The following is a 14,263-nucleotide window of genomic DNA, read 5'->3' as shown; positions in this document are numbered from 1 at the left end:
GGAGCTCGATGGAAAAAGTGTTCTGGTCTTAGTATGCTGAGGCCAAACATCCGGTGCCCCTGAGCGACCAGCTGAAGCAGCTGGTCGAGCTCCACAAGGTGGCCGAACAGGCCATGAAGGGCCTCATAGCTCGGCTGTGGCCTGGAGAAGCCATGCCTGGGAGCTACTTCGGTCTGGTGCGGCGGCTGGTGGACGCGTGTCCGTGGATTGAAGTTGTCAAGCGCTCCGTCTGTATCGAAGGTGCCCGTCGGGCTCTTGCCCGTGCTAAGGTGCACTGGGGCAAGCTAGACGCTGAGAAGCTTGTGACGGACGCGCCGCCACCGGGCAAGGAGTATCGCACGCCCGAGATGTATTATAAGGGCGTCCTGAAGGGTGCTTGCCGTATAGCGGACGAGTGCACTAAGGATGTAATTTTTGAGTAGTCTCGCATTTGTTATCATGTACGCTGAAAACTTTGTTCATATGCGTTAAGCAATGCTTGTTAATTTAAAATATTACCTTCTGTGCGGCCGTTTATCAAATCTGAGAGATGCAAGTCGTCGGCTTCGACCCCCCATGCCACGAGTGCTGGGGTGTTCGGGATAAACCTGAGCGCTCTTGTTCCCATTCGTGGGTCCATCTAGGGAGGTGCTCAGCACAACGAACCAGGCCGTCGGACTTATGATGCTTTATCACTCTCACTTAGCCATAGAATTCTATAATTTTAAATTTCGGCGGAGCCCGTAGTATTCGGAAGACCGAGTTCGGGGCACTATCCACGCCTAGGCCGGATAAGTCCGGTTCCTCACTCTAAGCGGCATAAGTCTTTAAGGACTCGAAAAAAAACTCGCGAACAGCAACCGGTCTCTCGCACTATCATGACGGTCAGTTTTAGCTTTCTCTACTGAGGTGTTAACCCAGCTCAACTGGGGCACAATCGCAGTAGTTCTCCCAGCACTACCTTAGCCAACATTGCGGAACGTAAGGTACCAAAACATGGGAGCCGGGCAAACCCAACTATTGACCAAAGACATGATTCGGAGCCGATGCATATAGTGCTATAAGTTCGGGGTGCCGCACTCGCTGGAGTGTTTGGTCTTCTCACACTGTGTTATGGGGTGCTTAAGCCCCTGGTATATTGGCAATACCAAAGTGTACGGTTGCATAATGTCATGACTGAACATATTTGTATAAAAACAGATGAATACAATAATAGATAAGAGCTATATATTGTTTATTAAAAAAGAGCTGCTATGAAAGCAGAACGATACAAATATTGCGATAAGCAAGGGATGGGATTATTTAACATGTCCCCCTCCAGGGGCAAGCTGTGTGAATTTAAGCAAAACGGGTATTGAGCTCGTTATAGAGACCACCTGGACATATGACACAGCTTGCTTGCGCCCTGGCTATTTCATTGTGTGTTCGACGAGTTTATTGGCGGACAGGCCTTCCGAATAGTTGGGTCCTGAAAGTATACAAAAAGGAAAAGAAAACGGCGGAATAGGGAGCCCCTAAGTGCGGTTGAGCCGCATTTTGGGCGTGCCATAGTTGTGCCCCTCCCCTTATGCCCATGGTATTTTCAAAGCGTAATTATGTACGCGTGGTACCAATATCACCGTCTGGCGAAGGCTGGGGTTGGGGCCGCACTGCTATGCTTGCTCGGAACGTGCCAGCCGGCTTTGTTGGAGGTTGCTTCGGGCGCGCTTGATGTTGTCCGGACGTTTAACACCTGGATTGGGGAGATGCCGTGAGAGGCTGCTCTGTACTTCCGCTGCCAGGTCCGCTGTGTGCTCCTCCGTTTGGAGAGAACGTTCAGTGTTTCCATTTACCGTGATGACTCCACGAGGACCTGGCATCTTGAGCTTGAGATATGCGTAGTGCGGCACCGCATTGAATTTTGCAAATGCGGTTCGTCCGAGCAGGGCGTGATGGCCACTGCGGAATGGGACTATGTCGAAGATTAACTCTTCTCTTCGAAAATTATCCGGGGATCCGAAGACCACTTTGAGTGTAACTGAGCCTGTACAGCTGGCTTCTACACCTGGTATGACGCCTTTAAAGGTTGTTTTTGTGGGTTTAATCCGTGAGGGATCTATACCCTTTTTACACACGGTATCCTGATAAAGCAGGTTCAGGCTGCTGCCGCCGTCCATGAGGACTCTAGTGAGGTGAAATCCGTCAATAATTGGGTCTAGGACCAATGCGGCGAATCCGCCGTGACGGATGCTAGTGGGGTGGTCCCGTCGATCGAAGGTGATTGGGCAGGAGGACCATGGGTTGAACTTTGGGGCGACTGGCTCCAACGCATAGACGTCCTTGAGGGCACGCTTCCGCTCCCTTTTGGGGATGTGGGTCGCGTATATCATGTTCATCGTCCGCACTTGCGGGGGGAAGCCCTTCTATCCTCTGTTGTTCGGCGGCCGGGGCTCCTCCTCGTCGTCGCTACGCAGCCCCTTGTCTCTGGATTCGGCACTTAACTTGCCTGCCTGCTTGAACACCCAACAGTCCCTGTTGGTGTGGTTGGCTGGTTGTTCGGGGGTGCCGTGTATCTGGCACAAGCGATCGAGGATCTGGTCTAAGTTGGATGGCCCCGGAGGGTTTCTTTTGAATGGCTTCTTCCGCTGACCGGGTTTAGAGCCTCTGAATTCGGCATTGACTGCCGCATCCTCAGTAGTGTCGCCGTTAATGCGGCGCTTGTGTTTGTTGCGATGTGACCTGCCATTGTTGTCCTTGGTATCTGAATTACCAGGGCTTTTGGTTATGTTATTGCTACGAGCTAGCTAGCTATCTTCGCCCGCGCAGAAGCGGGTCATGAGTGTCGTGAGGGCTGCCATAGATTTCGGCTTTTCCTGTCCTAGGTGCCGGGCAAGCCATTCATCTCGGATGTTGTGCCTGAAGGCGGCAAGGGCCTCGGCGTCCGGACAGTCAACTATTTGATTTTTCTTGGTTAGGAACCGTGTACAGAATTGCCTGGCCGATTCCTCTGGCTCTTGGATTATGTGGCTTAGGTCATCGGCGTCTGGTGGTCGCACGTAAGTGCCCTGGAAGTTGTCGAGAAATGCGGATTCCAGGTCCTCCCAGCAACTAATTGACTCTGCTGGCAGGCTGTTAAGCCAATGTCGAGCTGGTCCTTTAAGCTTGAGCGGGAGGTATTTGATGGCGTGCAGATCATCACCACGGGCCAAGTGGATATGAAGGAGGTAGTCCTCGATCCATACCGCGAGATCAGGTGTGTCGTCATATGATTCGATGTTTACGGGCTTGAAACCCTCGGGGATTTGATGATCCATTACTTCATCTGTGAAGCATAGTGGGTGTGCGGCGCCCCTGTACTGGGCTATATCACGGCGCAGCTCGGATGAGCTTGTCCTGTTGTATTCGGCCTAGCCGTATTTATCATATGCGGTGTGACGGTTATCATCATGTGATGTGGGGCACCCACGCGATCCGTAGATCGATCTTGTTTGCCTTGCCTTGTCCTCCAGTATATCTTGCAGGTCTGTTGCGTCTCCCCGTACCCTGTTATGTTTTGAGCGGTGCTGGGGTGCGGCTTGGGTCGAGGGCCCGAAGGTTTCTCTGTCGTGGCCACGGGGTGGGCGATCGGGCGCATCGTACGCTGGTAATGTAGGTTGAGTTGCTTCCTCCTCGAGTTGAGGTAGCAGCCTGCGCTTTGGGTAGCTCTTGGAGGGGCGCTTGAGTTTGTACTCTTCGGCCGCTAGGACTTCGGTCCATCTGTCGGCTAGCAAGTCTTAGTCAGCTCTAAGCTGCTGCTGTTTTTTCTTGAGGCTGCGTGCCGTGGCCATAAGCCTGCGTTTGAAATGCTCTTGTTCGACGGGATCCTCTGGCACGACGAATTCATCGTCGTCGAGGCTTGTCTCGTCTTCGGAGGGAGGCCTATAGTTGTCTTCCTCAACCTCTCTGTCGGCCGCTCTCTCCTGAGGGCTGGCTCCTTCGCCCTCCTGCACTGAATCCTGCTGGAGGGGGTTATCTTCGGCACTGTCCGGCATGTTGTTATCTCCGGTGCCGGATTCGCCGTTCTTGCTTTGGCGGGATTTAGAGCAGCATCGCTGACGTTGGCGCTTGGGTTGCTTCTTGGAGGGGTCATCCTCCGTTTGTTCCTCGCCATCCCCTACTTTGGGGGTATCCACCATATATATGTCATATGATGAGGTGGCTTTCCAGTTCCCTATAGGTGCTGGTTCTTGGTCGTCTCCTTCATCGGCGTCCATACCGTCGATGTCTTCGGAGTCAAAGTCGAGCATGTAGGTTAAATCGTCGACAGTGGCTACAAAGTGGGTGGTGGGTGGGTTTCGAATTTCTTCGTCCTCCGTATCCCAACCCTGCTGACCATAGTCCGGCCAGGGCTCTCCTGACAAAGAGAGAGACTTTAAAGAGTTCAGGATATCGCCAAAGGGCGAGTGCTGAAAGACGTCCGCGGCGGTGAACTCCATGATCGGAGCCCAATCGGGTTCGACCGGAAGGCGTGCGGAAGATTCGGAGTCCGGAGCGGAGTCTAGCACCTTGGAGTCACGAGCCTTTCAAAGGACTTGGCTGGTATTCGACTCTATCACCATAGAGATCACGGCTCCTGGGGCGGCGTCCAACCGTCCGTCCCTGGTTAGCACGGTCGGCTCCGAACTAGCGGTCGGAGCGGACTCCTGAGCGGCACTCCGGGCGCTGTCCGGCGGCAGAGCTAGATCATGCCCATCGAGACAGTGCGGCGCGCTCGGCCGTGGCTCGAATCCGTCGAAGATCAAGTCCCCGCGAATGTCGGCCGTGTAGTTTAAGCTTCCAAATCTGACCTGATGGCCAGGGGTGTAGCTTTCGATCTGCTCCAGATGGTCGAACGAGTTGGCCCGCAGTGCAAAGCCGCCGAATACGAAGATCTGTCTGGGGAGAAAAGTCTCGCCCTGGACCGCGTCGTGGTTGATGATCGAAGAAGCCATCGGGCCTAAAGGCGACGACACAGAGGAACTCTCAATGAAAGCACCAATGTCGGTGTCAAAACCGGCGGATCTCGAGTAGGGGGTCCCGAACTGTGCGTCTAGGCGGATGGTAATAGGAGACTAGGGACACGATGTTTTTACCCAGGTTCAGGCCCTCTCGGTGGAGGTAAAACCCTACTCCTGCTTGATTGATATTGATGGTATGGGTATTACAAGAGTTGATCTACCACGAGATCAGAGAGGCTAAACCCTAGAAGCTAGCCTATGGTATGATTATTATCTGTCCTTCGGACTAAAACTCTCCGGTTTATATAGACACCGGAGAGGGCTAGGGTTACACAGAGTCGGTTACAATGGGAGGAGATCTTCATATCGTATCGCCAAGCTTGCCTTCCACGCCAAGGAAAGTCCCTATCCGGACACGGGACGAAGTCTTCAATCTTGTATCTTCATAGTCCGGGAGTCCGGCCAAAGCTCATAGTCCGGCCATCCAGACACCCCCTAATCTAGGACTCCCTCAGGTGGGTTATTCTCAAGAGGAGTGGACTCCGCTCCTCATTCACGAGAAAATGGCTGGTCATCGGGATGCCCAGTCCCATGCTTTATGCAAACTAAATCAAAATAATTGCAAACAAAACTCCCCATGGGACCTGTTGAATATTGGAGGCACTCGTTGTTTCGAGCAAGCCATGGATTGATGCTTGTGGAGGAGGGGGAATATAAACTTTACCATTCTGTTTGGGAACCGCCTATAATTTGTTTAGCGTGGAAGATATCGTCATCTCTTAGTTGTCATGTTGACAATGAAAGTATGCCGCTCAAAATATAATTTATCTCTATTTCATAACCAAGCTTTGGCACCTCTACAAATCCCTGCTTCCCTCTGCGAAGGGCCTATCTATTTACTTTTATGTTGAGTCATCACCCTCTTATTAAAAGCACTAGCTGGAGAGCACAGTTGTCATTTGCATTCATTACTGTTAATTTATATCGGGTATGACAATGATTGGATCTCTTTTACCATGAATTACAATGTCTAGTCAGTCCTTGATCTTTGAAGGTGCTCTGCATTTATGTTTTGCAGTCTCAGAAAGGGCTAGCGAGATACCATCTTGTTATATCATATAATGATTATTTTGAGAAAGTGGTGTCATCTGAGATTTATTATTATGGCTTGCTAGCTGATTATATTATTGATATGAGTAAACATGAGACCTGAGAATTATTGCAAATGTGGTTAGTTATAATCTTTGCTAAAAACCTGAATGCTGGCTTGACACAGATACAACAACAAGAGCAAACAGAGTTTGTAAAAGTTTTTCTTTCTCTCTTTCAATATGTCAACTGAATTGCGTGTGGACAAGCAAGGGTTTAAGCTTGGGGGAGTTGATACGTCTCCATTGTATCTACTTTTCCAAACACTTTTGCCCTTGTTTTGGACTCTAACTTGTATGATTTGAATGGAACTAACCCGGACTGACGTTGTTTTCAGCAGAATTGCCATGATGTTGTTTTATGTGCAGAAAACAAAAGTTCTCGGAATGACCTGAAACTCCACGGGATGTCTTATAAAAAATAAAAAAAAATCCTCACCAAAGATGAAGACTAGGGGGCCCACACCCTGTCCATGAGGGTGGGGGCGCCCCCCCTCCTGGGCGCGCCCCCTACCTCATGGGCCCCCTAGAGACCCTCTGACGCCAACTCCAACTCCATATATTGGCTTTCGGGGAGAAAAAAATCAGAGAGAAGAAATCATCACGTTCAATACGGAGCCGCCGCCAAGCCCTAATCTCTCTCGGGAGGGCTGATCTGGAGTCCGTTCGGGGCTCCGGAGAGGGGGATTCGTCGCCTTCGTCATCATTAACCATCCTCCACCACCAATTTCATGATGCTCACCGCCGTGCGTGAGTAATTCCATCGTAGGCTTGCTGGACGGTGATGGGTTGGATGAGATTTATCATGTAATCGAGTTAGTTCTGTTAGGGTTTGATCCCTAGTATCCACTATGTTCTGAGATTGATGTTGCTATGACTTTGCTATGCTTAATGCTTGTCACTAGGGCCCGAGTGCCATGATTTCAGATTTGAACCTATTATGTTTTCATGAATATATGTGAGTTCTTGATCCTATCTTGCAAGTCTATAGTCACCTATGACTATGTGTTATGATCCGGCAACCCCGAAGTGACAATAATCGGGACCACTCTCAGTGATGACCATAGTTTGAGGAGTTCATGTATTCACTATGTGCTAATGCTTTGTTCCGATTCTCTATTAAAAAGAGGCCTTAATATCCCTTAGTTTCCAATAGGACCCCGCTGCCACGGGAGGGTAGGACAAAAGATGTCTTGCAAGTTCTTTTCCATAAGCACGTATGAATATATTCGGAATACATGCCTACATTACATTGATGAATTGGAGCTAGTTCTGTGTCACCCTATGTTATGACTGTTACATGATGAACCGCATCCGACATAATTATCCATCACTAATCCGGTGCCTACGAGTTTTCCATATACTGGTTCCCGCTTGTTTACTTTTCCGTTGCTGCTGTTACAATCACTACAAAATACCAAAAACATTAATTTTGCTGTCTTTACTTTTGTTACTGTTACCACCACTATCATATTACTTTGCTACTAAACACTTTGCTGCAGATACTAAGTTTCCAAGTGTGGTTGAATTGACAACTCAGCTGCTAATACTTGAGAATATTCTTTGGCTCCCCTTGTGTCGAATCAACAAATTTGGGTTGAATACTCTACCCTTGAAAACTGTTGCGATCCCCTATACTTGTGGGTTATCAAAACGCCGTCTTCGATAGGCTCCGAGGGGCACCGAATCATCTTGTGCCTAGACATGAGATATCTGAAATGGTCAATGCACACGGTTAGTCCGCAAATGGATTGTCATCAATCACCAAAACCACTTAGGGAGAAATATGCCCTTACAACCTGGTCGGCCCGTACTTCTTGGATGTGGTCGATGGGCCCTCATTATTCTCAAGATGGACTCCAGAAGCTGCACACTAGGGCGTAATCATGAATGCATCTATTGAGGACTTGACGTATACTCCAAGACTTCTCCTGCCGCCTCCATGCCAAGATACCAACCTTTTAACCCTAGATACCCTGTCTGGCGTGTATATAATCCATAGGGTTTAGCTTGTAGAGGGGACATCAACGCAATCTCATTCACCTAGCCATAGAGTTAGAACACATCTGATGATCTCGAGGTATATCAATCTGAACTTGATACATCTCCATTGATATAAACAAGAGCAGGAAGTAGGGTTTTACCTCCATCAAGAGGGCCCAAACTTGGGTAAACATCATCCCTTTGTTCCTATTACCATCTGTCCGAGATCCACAGCTCGGGACCCCTTACCCCGAGGTCTGCCGGTTATCACACTGACACTTGTGCTTTCATTGAAAGTTCCACTTTGAGATCGACAGAAGGATCGATGGAATCGTTGGTTAATGACTCCAAACTTGCAGGCATGATTCCTGATACGTATCCGTCCTATCTATAATTTTTGATTGTTCCATGCAATATTCTACAACTTTCATATACTTTTGGCAACTTTTTATACTATTTTTGGGACTAACATATTGATCCAGTGCCCAGTGCCAGTTCCTGTTTGTTGCACGTTTTATGTTTCGTAGAAACCCCATATAAAATGGAGTCCAAACAAGATAAAAATGGACGGAGAATATTTTTGGATTATTTGTGAAATATGGAAAGAAGAATCAATGCGAGACGATGCCCGAGGGGGCCACGAGGCAGGGGGCGAGCCTGCCCCCCTGGGCGCGCCCCTGACCCTCGTGGGCTCCCGTAAGGTAGTTACTGCTCTTCTTTGGCCGAAAGAAAGATAATTTTCGGAGAAAAATCTGGGCGAAGGTTTCGATCCAATCGGAGTTACGGTTCTCCGGATATATAAGGAACGGTGAAAGGGCAGAAGCCGGGAGCGCAGAAAGAGAGAGAGACACAGAGATAGATCCAATCTCGGAGGGGCTATCTCGCCCCTCCCATGCCATGGAGACCAAGGACCAGAGGGAGAACCCTTCTCCCATCTAGGGAGAAGGTCAAGGAAGAAGAAGAAGGAGGGGGTTCTCTCCCCCTCGCTTCCGGTGGCACCGGAGTGCCGTCGGGGCCATCATCATCACCGCAATCTTCACCAACAACTTCACCACCATCATCACCAACTCTTCCCCCCTCTATGCAGCGGTGTAACCCCTCTTTTACCCGTTGTAATATCTACTTAAACATGGTGCTCAACGCCATATATTATTTCCCAATGATGTATGGCTATCCTATGATGTTTGAGTAGATCCGTTTTGTCCTATGGGTTAATTGATGATCGTGATTTGTTTGAGTTGCATGTTTTATTATTGGTGTTGTCCTATGGTGCTCTCCGTGTCGCGCAAGCGTGAGGGGTTCCCGCTCTAGGGTTTGCAATATTCTCATGATTTTCTTATGGTGGGTGGTGTGAGTGACAGAAGCACATACCCGAGTAAGTAGGTTGTTTGCGTATGGGATAAAGAGGACTTGATGCTTTAATGCTATGGTTGGGTTTTACCTTAAAGATCTTTAGTAGTTGCGGATGCTTGTGAGAGTTCCAATCATAAGTGCATATGATCAAAGTAGAGAAAGTATGTTAGATTATGCCTCTCCCTCAAATAAAATTGCAATAATGATTACCGGTCTAGTTATCGATTGCCTAGGGACAAATAACTTTCTCGTGACAAAAAGCTCTCTACTAAAACTAACTTAGTTGCTTCTTTACCTAAACAGCCCCTAGCTTTTATTTATGTGCTCTTTATATTCTTGCAAACCTATCCAACAACACCTACAAAATACTTCTAGTTTCATACTTGTTCTAGGTAAGGCGAACGTTAAGCGTGCATAGAATTGTATCGGTAGTCGATAGAACTGGAGGGAATATTTGTTCTACCTTTAGCTCCTCGTTGGGTTCGACACTCTTACTTATCGAAAGAGGCTACAATTGATCCCCTATACTTGTGGGTTATCAAGACCTTTTTCTGGCGCTGTTGCCGGGGAGTTATAGCGTGGGATGAATATTCTTGTGTGTGCTTGTTTGCTTTATCACTAAGTAATTTTTATTTGTTGTTCTTAGTTGTTCTCTATCTTTAGTTATGGATATGGAACACGAAATACCAAAAAAATTAGGTTTACTTGCTACTCATGGAGATGGGGAACCTCCTAAAACCCTCGATGCTCATTATGTGAAAGATATTATGTACTACTTTAATAATCCCAAGAAAACCCCATTCAATTTTGTAATGGGAGACACGTTGGATCAACATGAATACTTTAGGGATTATCGCTTGACTCAAAAAGGGACACTATTATGGGATCAAATTTATATGTTGAAGTTGTATGCTAGGCAACTATGCTTGAGATATGATTACACTTGTTGCTCTAGGATGAAGGCTCCACACCTTCCCTTTTCATGCAAATTTAATGATAATGAAACCTTGGCTTCTTATGCTAGAGGTATATATGATTACTATGATGTGGAACAAATAGAAGAGTTTGTTGCTTTTAAGGGTGCATGTGAAATTGAATCTTTGTTTAAAGAATTTGAAGATTTTGATGATTCAGTTTATAGACCTGAAAATTTAGCTATCCTTAAATATTGCTATGAGAATTATGAATACAATGCCGATATTGATGTGTTTATTAAGAAAGTCTCCGCTGTCCAAGAAGGGGCTAATATTTTGCAGGAGTCTATGGAAGAAGAAATTAATGACATTGTGAGCTCATTGGATGAAAAAGATGAGGAGGAGAGCGAAGAACAAAAGGAGGAAGAGCGGATTGATCACCCGTACCCACCTTCTAATGAGAGTAACTCTTCAACTCATACATTGTTTAATTTCCCTTCGTGCTTACCGAAGGATGATTGCTATGATGACTATTATGATCCCGTTGATTCTCTTGAAATATCCCTTTTTGATGATGCTTGCTATGCTTGTGGCCAAGATGCCAATATGAATTATGCTTATGGAGATGAACTTGCTATAGTTCCTTATGTTAAACATGAAATTATTGCTATTGCACCCACGCATGATAATCCTATTATCTTTTTGAATTCTCCCGACTACACTATATCGGAGAAGTTTTCCTTTATTAAGGATTATATTGATGGGTTGCCTTTTACTGTTGCACATGATGATTTTGATAGATATAATATGCATGTTCTTGCTTCTCCTACTTGCAATTATTATGAGAGAGGAACTATATCTCCACCTCTCTATGTTTCCAACATGATAAAATTGCAAGAAACTATTTATACTATGCATTGGCCTTTACTATGTGTGCATGAATTGTTCTTTTATGACATGTTGTGCATAGGAAGAGAGTTAGACTTCGTCATCACATGATATATGTTACTTTGTGCTCACTATTAAATCACGAATAATTGTTAATTAAAATTGGCTTTGATATACCTTGGGATCCAGGTGGATCCATTACTTGAGCACTATATGCCTAGCTTAATGGCTTTAAAGAAAGTGCTGCCAGGGAGACAACCCGGAAGTTTTAGAGAGTCATTTATTTCTGTTGTGTGCTTTTATAAAGTTTTAACACAAAAAAATAAAGAGGGGAACCTAAAACTTTTCGAAAAGGAAGGTGAAAGTGAGAAAGACAAGCATTGTTGAAGTGGAAGAGCTCCTTGAACTTTTTTCATGCTCACAGAAACTTTGTGAATCTTGATTACAGAAACCTTTCAACAAAAATAATTATCCCCTTGTACAATTCCATTGTACTATAAAAATAATGTGCCTTTAGGATGTTTACAATGCTTGTTGGTTTGTGCGGTGCAGGACAGAAACTTTGGCTGTAGTACGCGATTTTACCTTTTTTACTGGAACGTCAAACGGTTCTGAAAATTTTTGAAATGTCTTTATATACAAATTGTTTATTTTTCCTAATTTTGGTAGAATTTTTGGAGTAGCAGAGGTATGGTGAATGTTCAGATTATTACAGACTGTTCTGTTTTAGACAGATTCTGTTTTTTGATGCATAATTTGCTTGTTTTGATGAAACTATCGATTCCTATCAGTGAATTAAGCCATGGAAAAGTTATATTACAGTAGACACAATGCAAAAACAAAATATGAATTGGTTTAGAACAGTAATTAGAGTAGTGATTTGCTTTATTATACTAACGGATCTTACCGAGTTTTCTGTTGAAGTTTTGTGTGGATGAAGTGTTCGATGATCGAGAAGGTCTCGATATGAGGAAAAGGAGGAGAGGCAAGAGCTCAAGCTTGAGTATTCCCAAGGCACCCCAAGTAAATATTCAAGGAGACTCAAGCTTCTAAGCTTTGGGATGCCCCGGAAGGCATCCCCTCTTTCTTCAACAAGCATCGGTATGTTTTCGGATTCGTTTCGTTCATGTGAGATGTGCAAATCTTGGAGCATCTTTTGCATTTAGTTTTCACTTTTCTTTTATGCACCATGCTGGTATGAGATAGTCCATGGTTGATTTATAGAATGCTCATTGCACTTCACTTATATTCTTTGAGTATGGCTTTATAGAATGCTTCATGTGCTTCACTTATATCATTTGAAGTTTGGATTGCCTGTTTCTCTTCACATAGAAAACCACCATTTGTAGAATGCTCTTTTGCTTCGCTTATATTTATTAGAGCGTGGGCATATATTTTGTAGAAAGAATTAAACTCTCTTGCTTCAGTTATATCTATTTAGAGAGATGACAGGAATTGGTCATTCACATGGTTAGTCATAAATCCTACATAAAACTTGTAAATCACTAAATATGATATGTTTGATTCCTTGCAATAGTTTTGCGATATAAAGATGGTGATATTAGAGTCATTCTAGTGGGTAGTTGTGGATTGTAGAAATACTTGTGTTGAAGTTTGTGATTCCCGTAGCATGCACGTATGGTGAACCGTTATGTGATGAAGTCGGAGCATGATTTATTTATTGATTGTCTTCCTTATGAGTGGCGGTCGGGGACGAGCGATGGTCTTTTCCTACCATTCTATCCCCCTAGGAGCATGCGCGTAGTACTTTGTTTCGATGACTAATAGATTTTTGCAATAAGCATGTGAGTTCTTTATAACTAATGTTGAGTCCATGGATTATACACACTCTCACCCTTCCATTATTGCTAGCCTCTTCGGTACCGTGCATTGCCCTTTCTCACCTCGAGAGTTGGTGCAAACTTCGCCGTTGCATCCAAACCCCGTGATACGATACGCTCTATCACACGTAAGCCTCCTTATATCTTCCTCAAACAGCCAGCCATTCCGAGATATATTGCGATGCAACTTCCATCATCATCATATACATGACTTGAGCATTCATTGTCATATTGCTTTGCATGATCGTAAGATAGCTAGCATGATGTTTTCATGGCTTGTCCATTTTTTGATGTCATTGCTACGCTAGATCATTGCACATCCCGGTACACCGTCGGATGCATTCATATAGAGTCATATCTTTGTTCTAGTATCGAGTTGTAATATTGAGTTGTAAGTAAATAAAAGTGTGACGATCATCATTATTAGAGCATTGCCCCAGTGAGGAAAGGATGATGGAGACTATGATTCCCCCACAAGTCGGGATGAGACTCCGAACTTTACAATAAATAAAATAGGCCAAAGAAGCCCAAATAAAAAAAAGGCTAAAGAAGCCCACCAAAACAAAGAAAAGAGAGAGAGAGAGAGAGAAAAAACAAAAAATGAGAGAAAAAGAGAGAAGGGGTAATGTTACTATCCTTTTGCCACACTTTTGCTTCAAAGTAGCACCATGTTCTTCATATGGGGTACGCTCGAAGTATTATTGTTTTTTATGTCAAATGATAGACTATTGCTTTGAATCACTCGTATCTTAATATTCATGCCATGATTAGACACATGATCAAGATTATGCTAGGTAGCATTCCACATAAAAAATATCTTTTTTATCATTTACCTACACGAGGACGAGCAGGAATTAAGCTTGCGGATGCTGATACGTCTCCGTCGTATCTATAATTTTTGATTATTCTATGCCAATATTCTACAACTTTCATATACTTTTGATAACTTTTTATACTATTTTTGGGACTAACATATTGATCCAGTGCCCAGTGCCAGTTCCTGTTTGTTGCATGTTTTATGTTTCACAGAAACCCCATATCAAACGAAGTCCAAACGGGGTAAAAACGGACGGAGAATATTTTTGGAATATTTGTGAAATATGGGAAGAAGAATCAACGCGAGACAGTGCCCGAGGGGGCCATGAGGCAGGGGGCGCGCCTGCCCTCCTGGGCGCGCCCCTGACCCTCGTGCCCCCCCCCCC

This window comes from Triticum dicoccoides, chromosome 5B, assembly GCF_002162155.2.
Source record: "Triticum dicoccoides isolate Atlit2015 ecotype Zavitan chromosome 5B, WEW_v2.0, whole genome shotgun sequence".
In the NCBI taxonomy this organism is placed as follows: Eukaryota; Viridiplantae; Streptophyta; class Magnoliopsida; order Poales; family Poaceae; genus Triticum; species Triticum dicoccoides.
Note: the sequence above shows the minus strand (reverse complement) of the source record.